General features: G+C 48.5%; 1 protein-coding gene across 6 annotated transcripts in view; it reads left to right on the top strand.

Annotated features, from left to right (window-relative positions):
• LOC138824822 (RAF proto-oncogene serine/threonine-protein kinase) overlaps positions 1-27,484 on the top strand; it is a 67,952-nt gene that overhangs the window by 6,372 nt on the left and 34,096 nt on the right. The window contains exon 1 of one of the 6 annotated variants that reach the window (XM_070019157.1): positions 7,438-7,726. The exons of 4 other annotated variants lie outside the window; for them this stretch is intronic. The gene's annotated coding sequence lies outside the window, so the exon portion shown is untranslated. Of the gene's footprint in view, positions 1-7,437; positions 7,727-9,068; positions 9,088-27,484 lie in introns of those variants that run through there. One more of the 6 variants, XM_070019158.1, reaches the window with a different exon arrangement.

Raw genomic sequence — 27,484 nt, 5'->3', positions numbered from 1 at the left:
CCCAGGTCCGAAGATGATGTGCTTTAAATGCTTCTATTCAACAAGCGGATAGCTTTACATTCATAATCCACCCTGAGAGCATAATGCAAATCTGGGATGTTCTTTACCAAGAGAATTAAAGGATTTTAAGATGTAACTCATGGGCGTGACTGCTGGTGTGTTTCAAAGATGGCAGCTGCCGTCGCTGAGGTCCCCTAGGATCTCAGGAGAGGCGCAGTCTCCTGGGGTAGGTGGAAGCTGTGTGTGTCCCTCTGACCAGGATGGCCAGCAGCCACTTTATCCAGTCCAGCCAGTGACCTGTGACTTGACCATGCTGCTTCTGCATTGTCCGCTGGAGCTCTGAGCCCTCATGGAAGAGGGTCTGTCCACCCAGAGACCACCATGCTACCACGTGCTTTCTGTCTTTATTCTGGTTGCTGTATCCACTGTGACCTTGTTTGGGGAGAATGACACGTGTTAAGATCTTTCCAAAGCAGTGTAACACTCCTAGAATCCCTGCAGAGCCATCCATATGGCGGGGGGGAAGAGCTATGCGGTGGACCAAAAAGTATAACTTGGCTGTCTCTCCCTCCTCCCTTCCTTCACTCTCCTCTTTCATTTGCTTGTTGGTTCTTCCTGAGGACTTCATGTATGCCAAGGCAGATGTCTACCACCGCTTGAGCCACCCGCCTCCAGCCTCTGTTTTCATTGCCTATTTGCAAGATCTGGTCTCATAGCTGTGAAGGCAGTCTGGCTGTGACGTGTCCCCTCTTGACCAGCAGGGTGGATTCGGTTGATCTGGCTTCCTGGGCAGGTGTCCCTTCCTCCCTCACCACTCCATGTGCGTCCCTCTGAAGCCACACCTCTGGTTGAAAAGGACGACCATCCTCCATAGAGAAGGACTGTTCTCTAGTCAAAGCTACGCGGGGAGCTGAACTGCCCTGCTAAAACCTCCACACATGCTCTCAAGAAAGGGTTTCCCTGTCCCCGGGCCGGCCCGGACTGTTTGTGTTCCATTGTGCTGGGATTACAGGCATGCACTATCACACCTAGCTGCTGCTGGAGATGAAGTTTCCAGATATATTTTTTTTTTTGCTTGGCAACTGTGATCCCCGAGTTTCTACCTCCCAAGTCACTAGTGCTGCAGGACTGAGCCAACACTGCTCCTGGCTTCTCTTGCTGTTTTCTGTTTGTTTTTCATGGTACACGCCCCCTTCCCCCCCCCCCCCCCGCCAGTTCAGGGATGTGTCCAGGGAAGGTGCTGACCCTGAGAAGGGCTTTCTAGATCTCCTTCTTTCCCAGTGCCAGATACACCTGCTACACAGTGGACAGGAAAGTCACTCTGGACATCATGCCATGCTCCCAGTGGAGGGCTGCCACTGTATGATGGGGTGGGGAGGGTTGGGGGCAGAGACAAAGAGATGCTGGGGTGGGAAGGGTCTGGGATGAGAGTGGACATGCTGAAGAGGAGGCGTGAGTAGCCAGAATTCCCAGGGAGGTGAGGAGGAACCGGTGGCTCCTGAGGGAGTCAGGCTCCCGAAGCCCCAGCGACCTGCACTGTTCCCTGGCGCATCAGTCACAAAGCATGGATTCCAGGGTAAGACGATGAAGAATTTCAAGACAGAGACCACAAAACCTTCAGTCCCAGGGTGGCCCTGAGGTTTCTGACAGGCCCATCAGGAACAGAATGCCTGGTCTAGAGACACTCAGGGAATTGGTTGAAGAGATGGAAGTTCAGAGGATGACTCCAAAGTCTGAGCCTTTTCTGAGAGTTGAGGTAGTGAAGGGTTGGGAAAACATACATAGGTATGTCACGGACTTGGGAGTGGAACTGGCAGCCGCTGCCTGGAAAGGTGGCTCCAGGGAAGATTGTGGACTGGGGACACACAGCAGGGCAAACCTTCCCTGTAGTGGGAAAAATAGGAACTAAGTCATCAAATGGCTCTGGGTTGCACAGCCCAGACAGGGTGTGAAGAGAGAAGAGCTAGTTTGGGAACAAGAGGCCTCAGATAGGGCTGGTGAGGAGAGAGACTGAGGCAGGATTTCAACAGCAAGGGCGTGTCTCTTTTTTTTTTTTTTGTCGGTCGTGGGGCTTGAACTCTGGGCCTGGGCGCTGTCCCTCAGCTCTTCAGCTCAAGGCGAGCGCTCTACTACTTGAGCTACAGCGCCACTTCCGGTTTTCTGGTGGTTTATTGGAGATAGGAGTCTTAAGGTCTCTCCTGCCCAGGCTGGCTTTGAACCCCGATCCTCAGATCTCAGCTTCCTGAGTAGCTAGGATTATAGGCTCGAGCCACCAGTGCCCAGCTAAGGGTGTGTCTTTAAGCAAACGTAAACCCCCCTGAGCATTGAGTGCTCTGAGTGAGAAGGAAAGGCATTCTGTGAATGACCGTGTGGAAGGCACACTGCGGGGCTTAGTGGAGGAGGGGAAGTGGAAATTAAGTTGGAGTGTACACCGTTTTGGGATGAATTTGGACCCAAGAGGGAGAATTAGAGTCATTTAAAGGGCTACAGATTGTCTTCTTTTTTTTTCCTGTTGGTTGTAGGGCCTGAACTCCAGGCCTGGGCGCTGTCCCTCAGCTCTTCAGCTCAAGTCTAGCGCCCTACCACTTGAGCCACAGCACCACTTCCTGCTTATGTGGTGCTGAGGAATCAAACCCAGGGCCTCATGCATGCAAGGCAAGCGCTCTACCACTGAGCCACCTCCCCAGCCAGAGTTTTTCTTCTTTTAGACCTGATGTGTAGTCTGTTTTCAGAAGTTGTAACAGAGTACCTGAGGCTGGATACTTGACAAAGAAAAGAGAGAAACTCACAGTTCTGGAGGTTCAAGAGTATGGCTAGCCTCTGCTCAGCTCTGGTGAGCACCTCCATCCATGGCATCCCAGCCTTTGACAGCAGTCTGTCCCAAGGCCAGATTGGAAGCCAGAAGGCAATTTTGTTGGTGTTTATTGTTAGGTTTTTAAAAAGAGGTAGCCGAGTAAGAACAGCACCAGCACACACGTGGTATTCAGGTAAGGGGTAGGTTTATTCAGTAGACCTGCTGGGACCAGGCAAGGTTGGCACTCCATGCGGCTGGGAAAGGCCTGGGAAAGAGAGAGAAAAGAGCTAGAAAAGAGCAGGGAGAAAGAGCCTCTGGGCCTGGGCTAGCCCTTATCTAGGGTATGGGCAGAGAAAGGTGTAGCCACATCAAATTCAGATGTGACCTCAGCGGATGCAGATGTGACCTCTTCCAGGTGTCCCAGTTGCCTAGGTAATGCAGGTACTGGGTGGAGACTTTGCTGTGAGGAGGGTGGAGTCTGCTGGCCAACCAGGAGTGGACCTTACATTTATTTATTTATTGCTCATGGGGCTTGAACTCAGGGCTTGGGTCCTGTTCCTGAGCTTTTTTTTGCTCAAGGCTAGCACTCTACCACGTTGAGCCACAGTGCCACTTCTGGTTTTCTGGTGGTTCATTGGAGATAAGAGTCTTGTGGACGTTCCTGCCTGGGTTGGCTTTGAACTGTGATCCTCATATCTCAGCCTCCTGAGTAGCGAGGATTACAGGCGTGAGCCACCAGTGCCTGGCTTTTTTAAAAATAACCACCAGGGTCCTCTGAGAACGATGTGATGCCTTCTAAGGGCGGGACCTCCAGTGGCCTGATTGCCTCTCACTTGTCCCCATCTTCTACACCACCTGCAGAGTCGGCGCCATTTGGGGGGGGGCATGTTTCCAGCACAAGAACCTCTGGGAGATGCACTTAGAGGGTCCTGGGCAGAGTGTGTGGGGGAGAGAGATGGGAGGCGTGTGGGGAGAGGTGCTCTGAGCGGACTGGGGGCCTGGAGAGGTGCTTGCTACCCTGCTCATTTCCCCTTATCAAAGGCTGAAGAAAGGTGTTCTTCCTCCCCGCCCCCCATCCCCCTTCCTGAGGTGATGGAAGCTGGGATTTGGCCTCCTGTTTCCAGAGCTTGTACTGGCTGTGCTGGGGTGGACAGGCGGGAGGAAGTATGTTCTCCTCCACGGGCTGCTGAGGAACAGGGTCAAGGGCCATGAGCCCAGCCTTCCTGGGGTGAGGTGCTGCATGGCCTCCTCTGGCCTACTTGGGTGTCTGGAAGTGGGGCTGCCTAGTAGAGCCGGGTTCCTCCCAGGGCCTGGCAATTCAGGAGCAGGAGAGCAGCGGAGTTGGCCAGGCCCAGGCTCAAGCCTTTGGAGGCCTGGATAGTGTGCCAATGCACACCACGGGGTTTGTGGGGGAGAAAGAGGACGGAGCATAGAGGAGGAACTGGAGTACAACTCTTTCCTCCTCTCCCCGTCTCCTCCTCTCCCTTTATGGTTTACGTTTCCCTCTGGGCTAGTTTTGCTTTAAAGCTTTGAGTGGGCAACTCCATCATTTAAAGACTAAAAATGATCAAGAAGTAGCTTGTGACTGTGTTTCGCGTCTCCCCAGATGTACTCAAAACTAGAGGTAAATGTTGTCCTTTTTTGCAGAAAGAAGCACACTATTCATGCTGCTTATAGTTTTTCTTTTGTGGTACTAGATTTGAACTCAGGGTCTGTTTCTTGCTAGGTAGGTGCTCTATCACTTAAGCCACACCCCCAGCCCAATTTTTGTGTCATTCCTGGACATCTTTCTGTATCAGTGCACAGTCTACTGCCATCTTTCTACCGCTGTGTGGTGTTTGGATCACAAGCAATGGTGTACAAGATTTCTTGGAGGGTGCAAGTGTACCTGCAGGATACATTCCAAGGGAGAATTCCTGGGACAAAAGACCTGTGCCTTTATCATGTTAGTACTGTGAACTGACTTCCAGGGATTGTCCCAGTGTATAAGCCCCAAGCTATTTATAAGAGCACTTGTATCTTTTTGTTTTGGTGCCAGGACTGGGGCTCGAACTCTGGGCCTCAAGCTCTTCCTTAGCTATTTTGCTCAAGGCTAATTCTCTACCACTTGATCCACACCTCCACTTCTGGCACTTGGCTGGTTAACTGGAGGAGTGAAGGGTCTCTTATGATTTCTCTGTCCAAGCTGGCTTCAAACCTTGATCCTCAGATCTCAGCCACTAGAGTAGCTAGGATGACAGGAGTAAGACGCCAGTGCTTGGCTACGTCTTAATATTTAACAGCGCTAGCTTTTCTGCATCTGACACCATAGCAATGCCTGCCGCTCCAGTGTCGGATCCCTCACGCCCTGTGATGGCTGGAGCGGACCGATGCCAGGCTGGACATCTTCAGATCTCTTCTTTTCTTCTCTGTCCAGGGAGGGTTTGATTAGCAATCTCAAGCCCACGAACTGTTTTGCCAAACATACCATCCTAACCACACCTCTGTGCTTTGGCCCATACTGCTCCCACTCCAGAAAATTCCCACTCATCCTCTGGTGAGCTGTGTCCTCCGTGGAGGCTTTCCTGACCCAATATGGTAGAGCAGGCCACTCCCTCCCTCCTCTGGTGGAGTCATTGTTTATTTACATGGCGGGCTCTCCCAGGCACCAGCCCAGGCCGGCCCAACTCATCTGTGACTAAAATTAAACTGGGAGAGGATGGCATGGAAAGGCCAAGGCGGGGGCGTCGCACCGTGCACGCCTGTCCTCTCCACCTGGCTGGCCTCACGGCCGGTGCTGTCACACCAGCTTCTACCAGCGGCCCACCGCACAGCCGGGGCCGTGCTGTCTCCTTGGCTCAGACAGAATGCGCTTGGCAGCCTCTCTGGCCTTCCTGCCCCTTGAACCTCAAGGTACTCCTCCTCCTCCTGGCCACCCCCGCTGTGCTCACCGATGGATCCCCACCCCAGGGGGCATGGCCATTTGGTGGGATGGCCTCCAGCCCTGGCGGCTGCACTTGGGATCCGTTCCCACCCTCTCCTTCCTAGCGATGGGTGCTTGGCTTGGTGCTCACGCTGTCCTCGGTGCTCGCCTGAGGCTGTGTGCTGGAGAACACACGGCCCATGCGGAGGCCCGCGCGGGGCTCGGTCACTGGGTGCGTGTGACACGCGGAGGCCCGTGCTGGGCTCGGTCACTGTGTGTGACACGCGGAGACCCGCTGGGCTCGGTCACTGGGTGTGTGACACGCGGAGACCCGCTGGGCTCGGTCACTGGGTGTGTGACACGCGGAGGCCCGTGCTGGGCTCGGTCACTGTGTGTGACACGCGGAGGCCCGCGCGGGGCTCGGTCACTGTGTGTGTGACACACGGAGGCCCGCGGGGCTCGGTCACTGGGTGTGTGACACGCGGAGGCCCGCGGGGCTCGGTCACTGGGTGTGTGACACGCGGAGGCCCGTGCTGGGCTCGGTCACTGTGTGTGACACGCGGAGGCCCGTGCTGGGCTCGGTCACTGGGTGCGTGTGACACGCGGAGGCCCGCGCGGGGCTCGGTCACTGGGTGTGTGACACGCGGAGGCCCGTGCTGGGCTCGGTCACTGGGTGCGTGTGACACGCGGAGCCCCGCGCGGGGCTCGGTCACTGTGTGTGTGACACGCGGAGGCCCGCGGGGCTCGGTCACTGGGTGCGTGTGACACGCGGAGCCCCGCGCGGGGCTCGGTCACTGGGTGTGTGACACGCGGAGGCCCGCGGGGCTCGGTCACTGGGTGCGTGTGACACGCGGAGGCCCGCGGGGCTCGGTCACTGGGTGTGTGACACGCGGAGGCCCGCGCGGGGCTCGGTCACTGGGTGCGTGTGACACGCGGAGGCCCGCGGGGCTCGGTCACTCGGTGCGTGTGACACGCGGAGGCCCGCGGGGCTCGGTCACTGGGTGTGTGACACGCGGAGGCCCGCGCGGGGCTCGGTCACTGGGTGCGTGTGACACGCGGAGGCCCGCGGGGCTCGGTCACTGGGTGCGTGTGACACGCGGAGGCCCGCGCGGGGCTCGGTCACTGGGTGTGTGACACGCGGAGGCCCGTGCTGGGCTCGGTCACTCGGTGCGTGTGACACGCGGAGGCCCGCGCGGGGCTCGGTCACTGGGTGCGTGTGACACGCGGAGGCCCGCGGGGCTCGGTCACTGGGTGCGTGTGACACGCGGAGGCCCGCGGGGCTCGGTCACTGGGTGTGTGACACGCGGAGGCCCGTGCTGGGCTCGGTCACTCGGTGCGTGTGACACGCGAGCCCGGGGCCCCGGCCTGTGCCCCGCAGCGCGGCGTCCGCACGCGCACCCCCCGCGCTGACGGAGCTCGGCGGCATCTGGGGAGGCTTTCACCGAGGCCGAGCACCGCAGCACGCGCGCCGGCTCCCGCGCTCCCCGGGCCCCGCCCCCTCCCTCGGGACCCGACCTCCGGCCGAAATGGCGGCCGCGGGGTCCCGAGGCCACGCCCCCGAGGGCGGGGCCCGCGTCCGGGCAAGAGCAATCGATGCCCGAGCCGAGCGCGGCGCCGACCGCCGGCCCGGAGAGCTCGTGCGCCGCGGAGGGGGAGCCGGCGGCTCCGCAGGGCGGGAGGAAGAGCGCCGAGTGCAGGGCTCGGCAGCCGGGGCCGCCCGAGAGCGTCTTCATCGCGGGCGCCGAGGCCGCCATCTTAGATGGCGGGAGTCGGAGGGGAGCGAGCGTGAGGCGTGAAGACTCCTTCGCGCTGTCCCTGCGCGCCCCGCAAGGGCCAGCTGGCCGGGCTTTGGGGCGCGTGCCCTGAGGCGCGGGGCGCTAGTGCGGCGATGCGGGGCCTTCCCGGGGCCCCGTCCCCTGGGCTGGGGACGCGCTTCATGTGACCGCCCCCGGTTCCCTCGCCCGCCGCGGGGAGGAGCGGCCCGGACGCCGCCGGGGGACGACCGGACGCGGGGTGGCCGGCTCCCCCAGGTAGGCTGCGGGGCCGGGCGGCGGGGCCGGGGGTCGGCTTCCCCGGGGGCCGGGGCCCGGCCGCTGTCACCGCGGGCGGGCGGGCGGGCGGGGACCCGGGCCCGGTGTCATGGCCGGCGAGCCCGGCTCCCACGTCCCGGCTCGGGTTTCCTTATGCGTCGCGGAAGCGGCCCGGCGCCACCCCGGTGCCCGGCGCGCGCGGGGGTCACCGGGCGGGTGGGCTCGGCCTCCCGTCGCCGGGCCCCGGGCCCGCGCCGCCGGGCCTCCCGGCTCCCGTGACAGACGCCCGCCACCCAGGCGGAGGCCCCCGTGGGCTCCGGGCCGGCGCGCGGGGCAGCCCCGGCGCGCGCGGGCGGCGCCGGCCGGAGCCCGCCGAGGGGCGTCGGGGCGTGGGGAGAGGGCGAGGCCGCCGGCTCCATTCATTGTCTCCTCCCGGGGCTCCGGCCGCGCGGCGCTCCCCCTCCCCGCTCCGCGGCTGGCCCGGGGAGAGCGAGCATCCCCCGGGGGGTGGCGCCGGCTCCCTCCTTGGCCGCCCGGGATGCGCGGGCGCGCGCGGCCCGCGGGAGAGGCCGAGGCCGGAGGGGCTTGGGGGGCAGCGGGGAGTCGGGGGGCGGGGAGCGAGGGGCGCGCCCGGGGAAGCCCTGTCGGCTGGAGGACCGCGGGAGCCGGCGGGCTCGCCCGGGTTCGTCCCGAGGAGGGCCGGCTCTCGCGGGCGCCCCCGCCGCCCCCGGGTGGCTGGGGCCGGGAGGGCCGGTCGGGGGCCGGTGGGGGCCCGGTGCCCGGGGGTGGCGGGCGAGGGTGAGCCCGCTAACGCTTCGGTTCGCGTCTCCTGGTCCCTTTGGGAAGCGCTTGGTCCACACTTCAGGCCCTCTGCTCACCAGAAACGTTTCCCACAAGCGTGGTACCCTCTCCCGGTTCTAACTTTCCGAGGACTCGACGAGATGGGGTGTGTTCCCCAGCACCGAGAAATAGACAGCCGTGTCCGAGGTAGCCGAAAGGCGTGTGTCCGTGGGCGCGCACGGTGACCCGGGTCTCTGGAGGACTTCCCCAGCGCCCGATCTGTTAGAGGGCCCCAGCTCTGTGCGCACCGGGTTCGGGAATGGCCTTGGCGGTGAACCTGTGTGCCACGGCGTAGATTACTCCGGTGCTGGAGGACTTCGACGCGAAGTTCCGCAGCCTTTTTGGGCTGCGAAGATTGCATGCCACTGAAGAACACTGAGGTTCTTTTGACTTGTTTTCATTCTTATCACTTCAAGGGCTAAGCTGTTTAAAATCCAACAGAAACATTTGACCCAGTGGAACACTGGATTCTTGGAAAAATAAACCTGTTACTGTTTCTGTTTTAAAAGCTTATCTTTTAGGTATGTGGTGTTTTGGATTATAAATTGTAGTGGGATTGTGAAGGTCTTGTCAGTAGTGGAAAAACTTAAATGTATTTGAAATAGGAAACCAACTAAAATAAATTTGAATATATTTTAAGGGATTTGGTTTAGCAGAAAAAAAAAAAAACCAGAAACAAGCAGGAAGCTGTGCTTGTGGCTCACTGTGGTAGAGCACTAGCCCTGAGCTAAAAGCTCAGGGACAACACTTAGGCCCCAAGTTCAAAACCCATGGCCGCCAAAAAACCAGAAGCATTTTAAGCTGGGTTGTTTAGGACAAAAAGTGTCTTAAAACTGAAGAATGCTATTGTATTAAGTGCTCTAAACCTATCTGCCTTTAGCTTAAAATACGCTACTTGTTTGCTCTGAAGATTCAGTAACCATTTGATACTTTTTAGAAGTTAAATTTGACTTTTGCAGAAGCACTAGGTTTATTTTTGAGTTAGAAAATATAATTAGTAACTTCAAATTACTATTTCAAGAAATGTATTAGTAAATGTATGGTCCTACACTTACATTTCAGATAAAGCAGTAGCTTATTATCTAAAAATAGAAACTAATGTTACAGAGGCACTACTTTTGTTTGTGTGTTAGGAACATACTAGATCATACATAATAATCCTGATCTTGGGCAGAGTTTGCTAGCCATACAGCGTGCTTGAAGGTTGACTTGCCTAAGACTATTTTAAATACTGTCTTTGAAAGGCAGTGAACTAATGTGACAGTGAGGAGGGAGGCTTATGAAACCACAGAATCAGGCTTTGACTTCAGTAGGGGAGGTTGTGGAAGTCATTTTTTCAAAATAAGAATTAGCTGGAAACTTGCTCACCTTGACTAAATTAGTTGAAATTTGGTTCTTTTAAAAAAAAGTTGCATAGATCTTTGTTTTTGGCATGCATGTGTATTATAATTCCTCATTTAACTGTGTGTGATACTAGATACTACTGTGATATTAGATAATTTGTTTCCATGATTCAGTTGATTCTTTTGGTATAGAGCTAAACTATCTTGTCTGTAATCTTCATAGTAGTAATGGCTGGGTACTGTATTCTGACCCCAGGAGTTGATTACATGTTAAAGTTTTCACCTTTAATTTTTAGCATTTGAACCATTTTGTTATATTCTCTTTTCTCTAGAATTACGTGTATAGCTTTCTGTGTATTTTTTTTTTTCCTGTCCTAGTCCTGGGGTTTGAGTTCAGGGCCTGGGTGCTGTCCCTGCGCCTTTGTGCCCAAGGCTAGTTTTCTATACTTGAGCCACAGCCTCATTTATAGTGGCTTTTTTAGTGTTTAATTGGAGATGAGAGTCTCAACAGACTTTCCTGCCTGGCCTGGCTTTGAACTATGATCCTCAGATCTCAGCTTCCTGAGTAGCTAGTATTGCAGACATGAATCCCCAGTGCCCAGCTAGCTTTCAGTAATTTCATTTTAAAAACAGATGTGAGACAGCAATGAGGGAGTCTGAACTCTGGGCCTCAAGCTTGGTTCTGTTACTTGAGCCACATGCCCAGCTCTTTCTCCTTTTAGCTTCAGGTAGAGCCTGGAGCTTTTCCCCGGGCAGGCTTGGAACTACAATCCTCCTACATGTTCTTCCTGTGTAGCTAGAATTATAGGCATGGGCTACTATAACCTAGCTTGGTTTTGTTTTATTTTTTAATTTTAATTTTAATTTTTTAGATTGGATCTTGATGACTTTTGCCCAGGCTGGCCTTGAACTGAGATCCTCCTATCTCTCCTAGGTAACTGGAATATGGGCAGGTGTCACCACAAGAAGCTACTCTTAATGAGTTCATGATTTTAGTTAACTTCAGATCTGTTTGCCTTCTAAAATTACTTGCAGAATTTCTCATTTAAGGAAAATGTCAAGAGGGTGTTGTTTTTTTTGTTGTTGATTTTGGCTTAGGCTATCTGAAGTTTCACTGGCAAGTTACTTACAAAATGTGTTAATTGGCATCACATTCCAATCAGTATACATAGTATTTTTGAAGAACACTTGACACATAATTTTATTTTTAGATCAGATTCTGAAGGGTTTTACTGTGTGGGAACAAACAATCCTGAAGGTATTTTAGGATGTTTAAATCTTTAGGATTTAGAAATTGTTTACATTTTTATATATAGCAGCAGTGTAGCAGCAGGCAGTGGCAGTCAATGTTTTAATGGAACCTGACATGTCTAATTGCTTCTGAGGATGTATGTATGCTGTGCAGGGTTCTTATTTCTTTTTTTTTTTTTTTTTGTCGGTCATGGGGCCTGAACTCTGGGCCTGGGCGCTGTCCCTCAGCTCTTCAGCTCAAGGCTAGCTCTCTACCACTTGAGCCACAGTACCACTTCCGGCTTTTTTCTTTTTGCTTATGTGGTGCTGAGGAATCGAACCCAGGGCCTCATGCATGCAAGGCAAGCACTCTACCACTGAGCCACCTTCCCAGCCCCGAGGGTTCTTTCTACCTGTTGTATTTAATTTTTGCTGGCTGTCTCTAGTCCCGGACAGAGGCTATACGTTCAAGTGGTAGATTATCAGCTAGGAGCAAAGAAGACAAGTGAAAGCTTGAGGCTCTGAATTCAAGCCCCAGTACTAGCACCAAAAAACCTCAAAGTTTATAACTGGTGCGGTGGCCCATGCCTGAAATCCTAGCACTGAGAAAGCTGAGGAAGGAGATGTGTGAATTTGAGACAAGCTTGGACACCTTAGCAAGTCTGTGTGCTGTGTGCTGTGGCTCATGCCTGTGATCCTAGCTACTTAGGAGGCTGAGAGCTGAGGAACCTGATTCAAAGCCAGCTTGGGCAGGAAGGTCCATAAAACGGTTACCTTCATCATTAATCATCAAAAAGCTGGAAGTGGCACTTAGGCTTAAAGGAGTAGAGCACTAGCCCTGAGAAGAAAAAAATAAGGTACAGTGTCTAGTCCTTGAATTCAGGCCCCCCCCCTCAAAGGTTCATTTACAATTGAAAATAATTAAAATGTCAGACAATATTAAAGTGACTAAATCACAACACAGCCATTTGATGTGAGATACTGTGCTTTATTTCATATGTCACAAAGCATTTATGACATGAAAAATGCTGATCATGAAATAATGTTTCTGGAATGGTTATAGTTATGTTTTAAAAATGCCCCAAACTTAGTATAGGGGAATATTATTCAGGATTAGTAGACAGTGCAGCCCGGATGGACCTTGAAACTCCTGTGATTAGTGAGAGAAACGAGGCACAGAAAGCAGTGTGTCCTATGGGTTCATTTATTAGAATGAGATCTCAAGAGATAAGCAGACCTGGAACTAGAGTAAGTGGGGAATAAGCAGTGATATGATAGGGATTTCTTTTTGGGGTGTTGAAATGTTCCAGAATAGATTGTGGAGGTGGATATATAACTGTGAATATAATAAAAGCCAGTAAATTACATATTGTCATTCATTCTTGGTACTAAGGTTTTTATCTCAGGGCCTGTGCTTGCTAGGCTCTGTACTACTTGGTCCATGTCCTTTTTTAACTTCAGATATTTTCAGGTAGGGTCTTTTTTTTTTTTTTTTTAAAATTTCTCCTCTTCCTTTGGTCCTGGGACTTGAACTCAGGGCCTAGGCACTCTCCTTGAGCTTCTTTTTGCTCAAGGTAGCTAGCACTCTACCACTTGAGCCAGTGTTCTACTTCTGGCTTTTTTGGTAATTTATTGAAGATAAAAGTCTCACTGACTTTCTTGCCTCCTGACTAGTAGGATTACAGGTGCTTAGCGTTTATTTTTGTTGTTTATTTTTTGTTTTTGCCTAGGGTGTTCTCAGACCTACAGCCTCCCACAAAGCTAGGATCATAGGCATTTACCAGTGGTAGTTAAACTGTAGAAATAATTTCCTTTATATTCTATACTTTCTAACATATTCACTGAATACATTGTTTATAAGAAAATACGCTTATAAGGAAAATGTTTATAATTCTGTTCATAGTATAGGCCCTTACCTCATCCCTTTTATTTAGTCATGTGTCAGATTGTTATGTTTTTGAATGACTTCCTTGTTACTTCCTGTTGCCTCCAAATTTGTTCAGGCTTTCATTACCCGTTGCCTGGATCTTAAGACCCTCTGATGTGAATTCTTTTTTATTTTTTCACATACCATTGTATTCTTTACTTCCAATTATTACAAAATGTAATAATATTGTTTTTTGTATAATGTAGTCAACAGTGATACAAAATTCAAAGGATTGAAGAAAATTATGGGTTTTTTTTTTGTTTTTTATTTTTCTTGTCGGTCGTGGGGCTTGAACTCTGGGCCTGGGCACTGTCCCTCAGCTCTTCAGCTCAAGGCGAGCGCTCTACCACTTGAGCTACAGCGCCACTTCCGGTTTTCTGGTGGTTTATTGGAGATAGGAGTCTCATGGTCTCTCCTGCCCGGGCTGGCTTTGAATCGCGATCCTCAGATCTCAGCCTCCTGAGTAGCTAGGATTACAGGCGTGAGCCACCAGGGCCCGGCAAGAAAATTATGTTGTACAGAGTCATTCTGTCTTTGTTCACCAGCTATCCACAGCTATCCAGAGAAATGTGGTTTATCCCCCCTCTCTCTCTCTCTCTCTCTCTCTCTCTCTCTCTCTCTCTCTCTCTCTCTCTCTCTCTCTCTCTCTCTCTTCGTTTGGAATTTGAACTTGACCTCATGCTCTTTAGGCAGCTTGCTGTATCACTTGAGCCGAGCCTCCAGCTCTGGTCGTTTTTTGCTTTTTGAGACAGGGTGACACTCTGTTCAAGCTGGCCCCTAGCTTTTTATGTAGCCTAGGCTGTCCTCCATCTCACTGTCCTCTGGCCCTGTCCCCCAGGTGGTAAGAGTGTGCTCAAAGGTGTGTGCCAGCATGTCCCACTAAAAATGCTATTTATTTTTGGGCTGGGAAGATGGCTCAGCGGTAGAGTGCTTGCCTAGCATGCATGCATGAAGCCCTGGCTTCGCTTCCTCAGCACCACATACACAGAAAAAGCCAGAGGTGGTGTGGTAGCTCAAGTGGTAGAGTGCTCGCCTTGAGCACAGAGACTTAGGTACAGTGCCCAGGCCCTGAGTTCAAGCCCCAGGACTGACCCTCCCCCCCAAAGAAAACTCCACACGTTTTAAAATAAAACTTATTGTTATTATTAAGGTGTTGTATAGAGAGGTTGCCATTAAATCAGGCAATGAATATAATGTTCTTTGGCTAGTGTCACCCTTTGCAAAAGCTTTTTTTTTCTTTTTTTAAGTGCTAACTATGTTCAAGTTCCTACATTTGGCATTGGCAAGTGGTGCCTACAAGGCCCTTATCTAATGGAAAGAGATTTCTACATTTTCATCTGTTCCTCTTTAAAGAGCCATTTCAAAACCATCTTCTAAAACATCATTTCCTGATCTTTTGCTCTCTACTCCCCTTATTACTTGTCTTTTCCATTGTCCTTAAGACCTTCTTGAACATTTTGCATTTCTTCTTTTATGGCCTTTATTGTAAAGTCATTTATGATCCCCAGTTAGTGCCATCTACTTAATGTTTAAATGATACTTGAGATAAATTTCTGAGACGCCAAGTGACCTGGCTTGTATACTTCAGTGAAAGTGCTGAATCTAAATGCCAGCACTAACTACTAGGCTTTATTAGACCTTAAATGGTTTGTGCAAAACTGTTTTAGTAATTTGCATTGTAGACTTTGTAAGTAAAGGTTTATTAATCTCTTTGTTTACTGTTCTCCTCTTAGAGGACTGTTTCAAATACTTTTTAATGCTCAGGATAATGCAGAGACTGGCCTCTGATTACAGCTCAATTTGTTGTATGTAAGGTGCTAAACAATGTTTATTGTGTTGAATCTCTTCCCCTTATCCCCCAAGTCTTTTGTCTCTGACTAGACTTAAGCTCCTTAAAGGTGGGGCCTATAGTACTCTGCTCTCTCCAGTTCTTAAAACCTTACACAACTGTTGCTTATACAACAGTTGAATGAATGAGTGGATTTTCCTTCACTTGGGGATTTTCTTTCTTTGTGTGCTTTCACACTGTCTCTGTCTCTCTTGATCTCTTCATCTTGCTCCCCCCTCCCCACTTTTTCTCATACATGTACATAGCATCTGTAGTAATGAGAAGATACATCCTGAGAACTCTGCCACTTAGCATTAGTGGTAGTAATTACCTCCCTTATATATACTTGGCTCTCTGTTGGGGGCACTATCTCTCCAGCTTCCTGAATTCTTATCGCCAGCTCCTGAAGGCCTTCTTCACAACTCACTAATTGCCTCAAGCAGCTCTTGCTGGGCTGATGATCTCCTGCATCTGTAAGGATGGGAATCTGCACCTAGGGAACTTTTAACTGGAGAGAATGAGTATGTAGTACTCTCCTGCCTTCTTTGACCTCAGTCAATTGTGAGAGCGGAGATAGTGACCGTTGTTGCCCTAGTATTAACTTCCTAGTGGACAATGTAGAATTGGTCCTTAGGCTTTGTGTATGTGTGTGTGTTAAAATATATATAACATGCCGGGCACTGGTGGCTCACACCTGTGATCCTAGCTACTCAGTAGGCTGAGATCTGAGGATCACGGTTCAAAGCCAGCCCAGGCAGGAAAGTCTGTGAGACTCTTCAATAAACCACCAGAAAACCAGAAATGGCGCTGTGGTAGAGCCCTTCCCTTGAGTGGAAGGGCTGAGGGACAGTGCCCAGGCCCAGAGTTCAAGCCCCATGATGGAACAAAAACAACAAAAACAAAAACATAAATTTTGCCATTTTAACCATTTTGGTTGTGCAATTCAGTGGTATTAGGTGTATTCACAGTGCTTTGTTGTCATCATCATCATCACTGTTCTCCATTTCCACAGCTTTTTCATTATCCAAAACAGAACAGTCTATTAAAAAAACTCTCCTTGGTCATCACTGGTGGCTCTGACCTGTCATCCTAGCTACTCAGGAGACTGAGATCTGAGGATCGTGGTTCAAAGCCAGCCCAGGCAGAGAAGCCCATGATATTCTTTATCTCCAATTAACCATGAAAAACTTGGAAGTCATATGGCTCAAGTAGTGGAGTGCTAGCCTTGAGCACAAAAGTGCAGGGACAGCACCAGACTCTGAGTTCAAGCCCCAGGACAGACAGCAACAACAAAAAACTAACTGGGGCTGGACATACGATTTAGTGGTAGAGTGCTTGCCTAGCATGCATGAAGCCCCAGGCTCAATTCCTCAGAACCATATAGAAAAAGCTATGGTGCTGTGGTTCAAGTAGTAAGTGCTAGCCTTGAGCAAAAGAAGCTCAGGAACAGTGCCCGGGCCCTGAGTTCAAGCCCCAGGACTAGCAAAAAAGAAAGAAAGAAACCAAACACCTTCCCCCACCCCCCCAAATCTCCCCATTTACTCCTAACCCTTGGTAATTCTGTTCTGGCTTTCTCTGACTTTTCCTGTTCCAGACACTTCAAAATAAAATACTATAAAATTAGTGTGTCTGGCTGATTTTGTCCATTGGTAGTGTATATCAGTACTTCATTTCTTTTTATAGCTGAGTAATGTTAAATGGATACACCACATTTTGTTCATTTGTCAGTGGGGTACTTGGTGTTTACATCTTCAGGCTGATTTGAACATTGCTGCTGTGAACATTGGTGTATAATAACATGGAACAGAAAGCAAGAACTCAGTCAAGTATTATATACCAGTATCCCAGCTGGTTAACAAATTGAAAGACCAGGATGGTTTTGATTCTTTTCCTTCCTCATTCACTATGTAGCCTTTTTTTTTTTTAACCGATTGTTACCTGGCCAGCAGAATAATCATCTCTAAACCATGTTTTATTTTCACATTGTATATTTTGGTGCTTGTATTGATGTTGTACTTTGTAATGGTTTATTCCTTGTAAAATTAGTCATTGAGGCTGGGTGCCAGTGGCTCATGCCTGTAATCCTAGCTACTTATGTAGCTGAGATCTGAGAATCTCAGTCTGAAGGCAGCCTGTGCAGAAAAGTTGGCAAGATTCTTATCCAATTACCCAGCAAAAATGTATTACTGAAAGTTTGGCCCAAGTGAGAGCCCAAGGCCTCAAATTCAAGTTCCCCAGTATTGGCACTGAATAAATGAATGAATGGCATCAGTTGCTGCCTAGATGAAGAAACAGCCTGATTTGAAGGTGAGAAGAAAAGCTTGAGTTAAAAAGTTCTGGAGTAGGGTGCCAGTGGCTCACACCTGTGATCCTAGCTGCTCAGGAAGCTGAGATCTGACGTTCACAATTCGAAGCCAGCCCAGGGAGGAAAATCCATGAGACGCTTACTTACAATTCATCACAAAAAGCTGAAAGTAGAGCTGTGGCTCTAGTAGTAGAGTGCTAGCTTTGAGCAAAAAGAACTCAGGGACAGCGCCCAGGCCCAGTGTTCAAGCCCCAGGACTGGCAAAAACAAATCAGAAGGAGTAATGGCTCTAGTGGGCCTCCTGCCTAGGAAGTTCAGGGCCTCAGGTGCAATCCCCAGGACTGCTACGTAAATAGTTCAGATACTGAACATGAAAATAAGAAAAAACCCATTTTTGTGGTGAGAGTTAAACATGAAATTTACTCAGTATCTTCTATGCAAGTGATTGTTTTAGTTTGGCTAGCTCACTTAAACTTGTATCTTAAGATCAGTTACACATTTAAATACTAGCCTATTTCTTAAGCCTAGGTGGCTCCTTCCCGCTGATGTTTGGAAGCATAGAATGTGGCACATTTCTTGTGGTGTGCTGGCCAGTCAGCTGATGAGGTTACCATTTTGTGGCCAGAAGTTGAGAAAAAGCAGTGAGGAAACTCAAGATGTTGACACACATACAGCACCTTGCAGTGAGTGAGACCGCCCCCCGTGGATTTGTTGGGAAACTGTAGTGTAAATATTTTGCAGGCTGCACACATTGTTGTGCCTGAACAAGGAGGAGGAAGTATTTGAGCAGTTCATGTTTGTTGAGCCCTCCAGCTCGTTTTGTTTTGTGAACAATTTAAGAAGGAAAAGATCTGGGCATGGTGGTAGGTACATTTTTATGATCCTAGCACTCAGGAGGCCAAGGCCTGGAGGATCAGTGTGGGATGTATAGATAGTTCAGGGTCAGCCTGGGGAGACCCTGTGTCCCTTCACCCTCCCTCCAAAAACAAACAAGCAAACCTTAAGTTTGCAGTCTTGAAAGTGATGACTCTGTCAGATGAACCAAGGCTAGACTAAGGAGAGGTAAATTCAAGGGAAATCACAATACAGTTTGTATCTAGCTCAGTGTTCTGTATCGTGTGTGTGTGTGTGTGTGTGTGTGTGTGTGTGTGTGAGAGAGAGAGAGAGAGAGAGAGAGAGAGAGAGAGGGAGAGAGGGAGAGAGAGAGAGATCCTAGTTATGCTTTTAATCCATAGGGGGTATAGGTTCCAGTAGCTTGGGGCTCCTTCCCACTGTCCTCACATGCCTCTGGTAGAACAGGTTTGCATTTTAGTTAAATCCCAGGTACCTTTCTCTTCAACTCCCCTCCCCCCACCTTCCTGATGCAGTTGGGCATGCTAGGCAAGAGCTGTGCCATCCAGCCACACACCCCATCTTTACTTCCTCATCATTTTCCTTCATGGGAAAGGAAATTATCTTGGTTCTTATTAAATATGCTCAGTGCACGCAGTCTCTTGGCAAGAATCTTGCCTTTAGCTTGTTTCTGACAGTGCTAAAAACATGCTGGGTACACTGTAGACTTCTGGTTTTACCTTGGTACTAGGTCATGCATTCATTCCTTTTGTACTCTTATCTGGACATTCCTTTGGAGGCTACAATATCACTTTTTTTTTGTGGGGGTGGGCAGTCCTGGGGTTTGAACTTGGCTTGGGCACTGTCCCTGAGCTTGTTTTTTCTCAAGGTTAGCACTCTACCACTTGAGCCACAGCACCACTTCTGGTTTTTTCTGTGTATGTGATACTGAGGAATCAAAGCCAGGACTTCATGCATGCTAGGCAAGCACTGTGCCACTACGCCACATTGCCAGCTCAGTATCTTTTTGTTGGTCATGGGGCTTGAACTCTGGGCCTGGGCGCTGTCCCTCAGCTCTTCAACTCAAGGCAAGTGCTCTACCACTTGAGCCACAGTGCCACTTCCAGTTTTCTGGTGATTTATTGGAGATGAGTCTCACAGACGTTCCTGCCCTGGCTTTGAAGGCGATCCTCAGATCTCAGCCTTCTGTGTAGCTGGGATTAGAGGTGTGAGCCACCAGCACCCAGCTAGTATCACCTTTCTTATAGCTCTCTATATATGTGATCACATGTTTTCTAGAAGGCCTCTCTTCTTTTCCTTTGTTGATCAGTTTGGTAAGTTAGTGGAAGATGTTGAATCCCTCTGCAAAGAATTCATGATGCATATTTTTGTTTGTTTATTGGGGTCAGTCCTGGGGCTTGAACTAAGTAAGGGCTTAGGTGCTGTCTGAATTTTTTCACTCACCGCTAGCACTCTGCTAGCTCCACTTCTGGCTTTTTGGTGGCTAATTGGAGATAAGTTCGTGGCCAGTTTGTCTTACAGCTGAGATCCTTATGCCTCAGCTTCCTTGAGTAGCCAGGATTACAGGTATGAGCCATCAATGCCTTTAATTAAATGCTTTCAAATTTACTAACAACCTCAGCTCGCTCATTGATTTCAGTAATTGATTTCAAGCTGTGGTTATAGATGTGAGTCACTGCATTTGGACCTCAATTTTATAATCTTATAATATCAGAAAGTGGTATTTTCAGTGTTAGAATTTTCCCTTCCTCCCTCCCCCTGCCTTTTTCTCCCTCTCTTCAATTCTCTTCCTCCTTGTTTTCTCTTTCTGCCTTTCTCTCCTCTAACTTCATAATGTGACCCTGTCTCTCTCTCTCTCTCTCTCTCTCTCTCTCTCTCTCTATCTCTCTCTCTCTCTCTCTCTCCTTCTCTCTCCTCTTCTCTACCTTCCCCCCCCCCTTCTCTCTGTATTTACATATATGGTCTGGGAATGTGGCTCAATGGTAGAGTGCTTGCCTAGCATGCATGAAGTCCTGGGTTCGATTCCTCAGCACCACATAAACAGAAAAAAACAGAAGTAGTGCTGTGGCTCAAGTGGTAGAGTGCTAGCCTTGAGCAAAAGAAGCTTAGGGACAGTGCCCAGGCCAGGCCCTGAGTTCAAGTCCCAGGACTGGCAAAAAAAAAAAAGTATATAATCTATATGGGGAAGTAATAGATTTCTGTAAGTAATATGAGAGTTAAATAAGGTCTCGTAGTTTGTATTTTGGAAACTGGCTCTTAATATTTGGAGTAGTGTTAACAGTGTTTAAGACCTTTACCAGCAGACTGGTAAAATCCCAGGCTGGAGGTTTAAGGGTGATCTAGAAGAGTTCCTAATTAGTATAATAAGCAAAGATTTGTAATTGCTAATCAGTAGAATTTCTATGGCTTGTATTAAGGAAAATGGTACTATTTCACGCCAGCACTTTGTGCTCTGGTTTATTAATTCTAACATGCCAGGCCCTTGCAGGCCTGGAATCCTAGGATTGGAAGATGGAGGAAGGAGGGTGAAGAGTTCAGGGGCAGCCTAAGTTATAAAGTGAGATGGACTATATTGTGATATAGACTAAAAAAAACCAAGAGCTATGAGGCTTGGTAAGTTACTGGGAGAGTATTTGCCTAGCATGTGCAAACAAGGGTTGGGGAGCAGTACTGGGGTTTTAACTCAGGACCTCGTGCTTGCTAAGCAGGCGCATTGTCACATGAGCCATGCCTTCAGCCCTATACATTTTTTTCTTACAACTGTGTGTGCTTGTACTTGGTTTGAACTTGGCCGTACGCTTTTTATTCTGAGTTGGTTCTCTACTACTTGAGCCATGGCTCCACTTCTGGCTTTCTGCAACTGACGATAAGTGTCATGGATTTGTCAGGCTTGGCTTCAAACTGAAATTTTTAGATCTGTCACCTGAGTAACTAGGGTTACAGGTATGGATGCCTGGCAAGTCCCATTAATGCTAAATTTAGACAAATCCTATTTAAAAATATACATCTTAGTGGACTTGATGTTGCTGCTTGTTTATTTTGAACAGGCTCTCCCTGTATAGCCAAGCTGGCCTCAATCTCATAATCCTCTGACCTCAGCCTTCTTACTGCTGGTATTACAAGTGTTTGCCATCGGCTACTTACAGGATATTTAGATTTTCACTTAATGACAGATGCAGACTTTAAGTTCTTGTTATCAGTTCTTCCTCTTTTTTTTCTTTCTAAACCAAAGAGATTCTCTGAGTAGCCAACAAGATTTTAACTCTAGGGCAGTTCCCAGGTGTTTCTGATGTATAAGAATTCTTTTGTATTGACTAACATTCAGAATAAATGAGTCATGGCTTGTGGTTAAGCAGTGTTCTAATTGCATGAGTATTTATTTTATCTCACATTTATTACTACCTCTAGGGAGAAAAGTTTGGAATAAAGATAAAGAATGACAGTGTCAGGCTGAGAAGGTGGCTCAGTGGTAGAGTGCTTGCCTAGCATGCCTCAAGCCCTGGGTTCGGTTCCTCAGTACCACATACACAGAAAAGGCTGGAAATGGTGCTGTGTGTGGCTCAATTGGTAGAGTGCTAGATTTGAGCAAAGAGCCCTGAGTTCAAGCCCTACAACAAGCTAAAAAATAAGTCTGAGGTCTTGGGTTCAAGTCCCAGCATGTATGCACATGTGGCCTGTGCATGTGCACGCATGTACGCGTGTGCGTGCGCGCGCACACACACACACACGATGACTTAAGAATTTGTAGACTCGGGGCTGGGATGGTGGCTCAGTGGTAGAGCGCTTGCCTTGCATGCATGAGGCCCTGGGTTCGATTCCTCAGCACCACATAAGCAAAAAGAAAGAAGCCGGAAGTGGCTCCGTGGCTCAAGTGGTAGAGCGCTAGTCTTGAGCTGAAGAGCTGAGGGACAGCGAGCGCCCAGGCCCAGAGTTCAGACCCCATGACTGGACCCCCCACCAAAAAAAAAAAAAAAAAGAATTTGTAGACTCTTTGTATTTCTACTGAAGTCCTTATCCATTTCCTGTATGATATCTGTATCAATAAAAGGTTATATTTTTGGTATCCTCTTGTTTAATAGATAAGAAGTAAAGCCACACTAGAAAAAAAGATTAGAAATAGGATTAAGATGACACATTTAAATTCTTTAGAATTTAGAAAGGAAGCAAAACTTTTAAATTTGAAGAAAAATTTAAATTGCTTATGATACATGAGACAGTGCATATTTTTCTTGTAGAAACAAGTTTTACTTATTTATAAACTATCTATTACAAAAGAATAGTACCATCATTAAGTAATAATTGTTTCAGGTCCAAATCTATATTATTTAAATCTAAGTCATATAATAGAATTTGGAATTCCAATTTAAATTTGAATCATTTATTTCTCTTCAGTTGTCATAGATCCTTTTTTTTTTTTTTTGGGTCCGGTCGTGGGGCCTGAACTCTGGGCCTGGGCGCTGTCCCTCAGCTCTTTAGCTCAAGGCTAGCGCTCTACCACTTGAGCCACAGCGCCACTTCCAGCTTTTTTCTTTTTGCTTATGTGGTACTGAGGAATTGAACCCAGGGCTTCATGCATGCAAGGCAAGCGTTCTACCAATGAGCCACCTTCCCAGCCCCCCCCCTTTTTATTTGACAGTCCTGGGGTTTGAACTCAAGGTCTGGGCACTGTCCCAGACCTTTTGCTCAAGGCTTGCATTCTGCCACTTGAACCACAGTGCTACTTCTGGCATTTTCTATATATGTGGTACTGAAGAATTGAACCCATGCATGCAAACACTCTACCACTAAGCCACCTTCCCAGCCTTCATAGAGCCTTTTGAACTTAATCTAAAAAAAGAGGCAAGGCTGGGCACCAGTGCCTCATGCCTGTAATCTAGCTACTCAAGAGACTCAAGAGGTTGTGATCTAAGGATCAGAAGCCAGCAGGGCAGAAAAGTCCTGTGAGACTTATCTCCAGTTAACCACTCAAAAACCTGAAGTGGTAGTGGAGCTGTGGCTCAAAGTGGTAGAGTGCTGGCCTTGAGCAAAAGAGTCCAGAGACAGTGCCTAGGCCCCGAGTTCAAGCCTCAAGACTGACAATAACATACGAGAGAGACAGGAATACTTTCCTTAGCTTGTTTAATTTTCTTTTTTTGGTGGTATGAATTTAGATGTGCTTGCTAGGCGGGTGCTGTACAACTTGAGCCACACCCCTTTTTAAAAATAAGTTTTTATTGCGAAAACACTGTACAGAGGGGTTACAGTTACATGAGCAAGGGCATGAGTACATTTCTTATCAAGCATTGTTGCCTCCTTTGTTTTTCCCCTATCATCCCATCCTTTCCCTCCCACCTCCTCAACTACACTCCCCCCACCCCTTTGTTACTTGTAGTTGCTTTTTTTTTTTTTTTTTTTTGAGTAGGATCTCCTGTTTTTGCCTGGGGTTGGCTTCAGACCATAATATTCTTACCTAGGTCTGCCATGTAGCTGCAGTCACAGCTGTATACTATCTCTGTGGGGCTTGGTTGAGATGGAGTCTTGCTGACTGCCTGTGCTGGCCTTGAACCTCAAGCCTTCTATCTCTGCTTCCTGAGTGGCTGAGATTATCATGTTGCCAGCCCTCCAATCACTTAAAATGATAAGATGATATAAATATTGGTAGTTTTCTTTTTCTTGGCCTCATGCCTGTTCAGCAGGTACATGCTGAGCTATCTTGAGCTATATCACCGGCTTTTTTTTTTTTTTTTTGGCCAGGGATGGCCTAGACCATGATCCTCTTACTTAGATCTTCAGAAGTGGGATTACAGTTTTGAGCTCCAAGCTCAGCCTATTTGTTGAGATCAGGTCTTGCTGACTTTTTGCCTGAGTTGTCCTTTTCTTTTCTCTCTCTCTCTTTTTTTTTTTTTGGTCAGTTGTGGTGCTTGAACTCTGGGCCTGGGCGCTGTCCCTCAGCTCTTCAGCTCAAGGCTAGCACTCTACCACTTGAGCCACAGCGCCACTTCCAGTTTACTAGTGGTTTATTGGAGATAAGAGGCTCACAGACTTCCCTTGCCCAGGCTGGCTTTGAACTGTGATCCTCAGATCTCAGCCTCCTGAGTAGCTAGGATGACAGGAGTGAGCCACCGGTGCCCGGCTGCATGAGTTGTCCTTGAACCTCAGTCTTCCCTACTTGGATTCCTAGTAGATGGAATTACAGTTGTGAGCCACCATACCCTGCTGTGGTTACATTTTAATTGATTGTTCTGAAGTTAATTTACCAGTACTTTGTGTAGTTGCTGTTCTTGGTTAGTCTAACACTGATAGTCTTGCTGTTTTTTTTTTTCTTTTTTGCTTATGTGGTGCTGAGGAATCGAACCCAGGGCCTCAGGCATGCAAGGCAAGCGCTCTACCACTGAGCCAACTTCCCAGCCCTAGTCTTGCTGTTTTATTTCTATATCATATGGTAAACTGAAAAAAGCAAAACCAGCTATCGGCTTTAGGCCATCCCAGAGTTTTAAAGGTTTACTTTGTTTTCTAATGTATAGATTCTGTTGATTTGATACTATATAATCTGTCTGTCATGTTTCTTTGATGATGAGACTTGAACCCAGTCGCACTTGAATGTTAACTATTATGTTTTACACTGAACCATACCCCCAGTCCTTATTTATTTTTAGACATGCTTATAAGTGCAGCAACTCATTGATGTTATTTTTAGAGCTAGGCTGGGGGGGGCAGAATGTGTTTCTGTATTAGTCACCCTCACTACTATAACCAAGTACCTGCCATAGACAGCTTAAGGGAGGAGTTGTGAATTTTGGATCATGATTTCAGAGGTTTCAGTCTGTCCTTTAGAGAGTGGTGGGAAGGAGGGAGGATAGACCTATACTCAGTGCACAGCGTCCCCCATCCTGTCCAGGTCCAGCTCCTAGCCTCCAGGTTCCCCCCGCCCCCTTAGTTAATCCTCCAGGAGCTCTGTTTTCTGATACTTCTAGTGCTGTGCTTTGTTAATCCAGCCTTCTCAGCCCAAGCAAGTTATCACAGCCAGTGTCTTTTGTAGACAGATTCCGTCTCATCAGTTTATTAGGAATTGTGCTAAGCAATAAATATGTTGCCTTTTAAATTCTGATGTTAGTTTTTCACAAATGTAGTATGTGTTTATGTTTCTGACCCTTCACCTGTTAGCATATCTAACAGTGTTCTACCTGCTAGAACCCATTCTGCCAGGCGTGTGTGCTTTGTGTAGATGAAGGCAAGAAGGTTTCAGGGACCTTGCTCAGAGCCTCTCAGACTCTTGAAAAATAGAGTGCAACTGTTTGCCTAAGCTGCTGATACCTAAGGGTTGAGCGGTAGCTACTGTGCTGACCAGCTATCTGAGGCCAGAGGACAGATGGGTAGGACTTGTGCCTTGCCTTTCCAATGGATTTGTATTTTAAAAGTATAATTCCCCTCCCGCCCACTTTTTGCTGGTTCTGGGGCTTGAACCCAGGGCCTGGGCACAATCCCTTAGCTTCTTTTGCTCTACCATTTGAGCCGCAGAACCATTCCCAGCTCTTTCTGAATAGTTTATTGGAGATAAGAGTTTCCTACCTGGGCTGACTTTGAACTTTGATCCTCAGATCTCAGCCTCCTGAGTTACAAGTGTGAGCCACCAGTGTCTAGCTGGTAATCTTATTCTTTTTTTTTTTTTTTTTTCTTTTTTTTTTTTTTTTGCCGGTCGTGGGCCTGAACTCTGGGCCTGGGCGCTGTCCCTCAGCTCTTCAGCTCAAGGCTAGCACTCTACCACTTGAGCCACGGCGCCACTTCTGGCTTTTTTTTTCTGCTTATGTGGTGCTGAGGAATCGAACCCAGGGCCTCATGCATGCAAGGCAAGCGCTCTACCACTGAGCCACCTTCCCAGCCCCGGTAATCTTATTCTTTTTTTTTTTTTTTTTTTTTTTTTTTTTTTTTTTTTTTTTTTGTCGGTCGTGGGGCTTGAACTCTGGGCTTGGGCGCTGTCCCTCAGCTCTTCAGCTCAAGGCGAGCGCTCTACCACTTGAGCTATAGCGCCACTTCCGGTTTTCTGGTGGTTTATTGGAGATAGGAGTCTCACGGTCTCTCCTGCCCGGGCTGGCTTTGAACCGCGATCCTCAGATCTCAGCCTCCTGAGTAGCTAGGATTACAGGCGTGAGCCACCAGCGCCCGGCGGTAATCTTATTCTTGAAAGAGGTGAAAATCAATGGCCTGCTTTTCCCTCTCTTTTTTTCATAGTCTTTATTTTCTTTTTTCTCATAGCTTTTTCTAGTATGCACTAATCTTTTTTTTTTTTTTTTTGGTCATGGGGGCTTGAACCATGGGCCTGGGCACTGTCCCTCAGCTCTTTAGCTCAAGATGAGCACTCTACCATTTGAACCACAGCGCCACTTCCGGTTTTCTGATGGTTTATTGGAGATAAGAGTCTCACGGACTTTCCTGCCTGGGCTACCTTTGAGCCAGGATCCTCAGATCTCAGCCTTCTGAGTAGCTAGAATTTTTTTTTTTTTGTCATTTGTGGAGCTTGAACTCAGGGCCTGGGCGCTGTCCCTCAGCTCTTCAGCTCAAGGTGAGCACTCTGTCACTTGAGCCACAGCGCCACTTCCGGTTTTCTAGTGGTTTATTGGAGATCAGAGTTTCATGATCTTTCCTGCCTGGGCTGGCTTTGAACTGTGATCCTCAGATCTCAGCCTCCTGAGTAGCTAGGATTACAGGTGAGAGCCACCAGTGCCCGGCCCTGAGTAGCTAGAATTATAGGCATGAGCCAATGGCAACCCAGCTACCCAAAGTATTCTTAACATTTTCAAAATATGAATTTAACAGTTTTTTTTCCTTAATTTCTTATAGTTTCAAGTTATTTAAGAAATTGAGAACTGTATTTTAAACCATAGAAGTTAACTGATTAGGTGTAGCCTATGAAATTTGTTAACAGCTGGAGGGCTGGAGGTTCATGCCTGTCATCTACTCAGGAAACTGAGATCTGAGGACCACAGTTTGAAGCAAACCCAGACAGATAAATCTGAGAGACTCTTAGGTCTACTTAACCAAACAAAAGCTAGAAGTGGATGTATGGCTCAGGTGGCAGAGTACTATCCTAAGCCAAAGTTGGAGGCCCTGAATCCATCCCCAGTACCATGACTCAGCAGATAAGAATTTGTGCTAAGATGGCTCACGCCTGTCATCCTAGCTACTCAGGAGACTGAGATCCGAGGATCACGGTTCAAAGCCAGCCTGGGCAGGAAAGTCCATGAGACTCATCCCCTGTTAACCACCAGAAAACCGGAAGTAGCACTGTGGCTCAAGTGGTAGAGTGCTCACCTTGAGCTAAAGAGCTGAGAGACAGAGCCCAGACTCAGAGTTCAAGCCCCATGACTGACCAAAAAAAAAGAAAAAAAAAATTTTTTTTGTGCTAGTATGCACAAGACCCTTAAAAAAATCTAGCACCATCCAAAATAACTTGTTG

This window comes from Dipodomys merriami, unplaced genomic scaffold (genome assembly GCF_024711535.1).
Source record: "Dipodomys merriami isolate MVZ:Mamm:240054 unplaced genomic scaffold, mDipMer1.0.p SCAF_13, whole genome shotgun sequence".
NCBI classification, from domain to species: Eukaryota; Metazoa; Chordata; class Mammalia; order Rodentia; family Heteromyidae; genus Dipodomys; species Dipodomys merriami.
The sequence above is the reverse complement of the archived record's forward strand: the minus strand, read 5'-3'. Positions and strand labels throughout refer to the sequence as shown.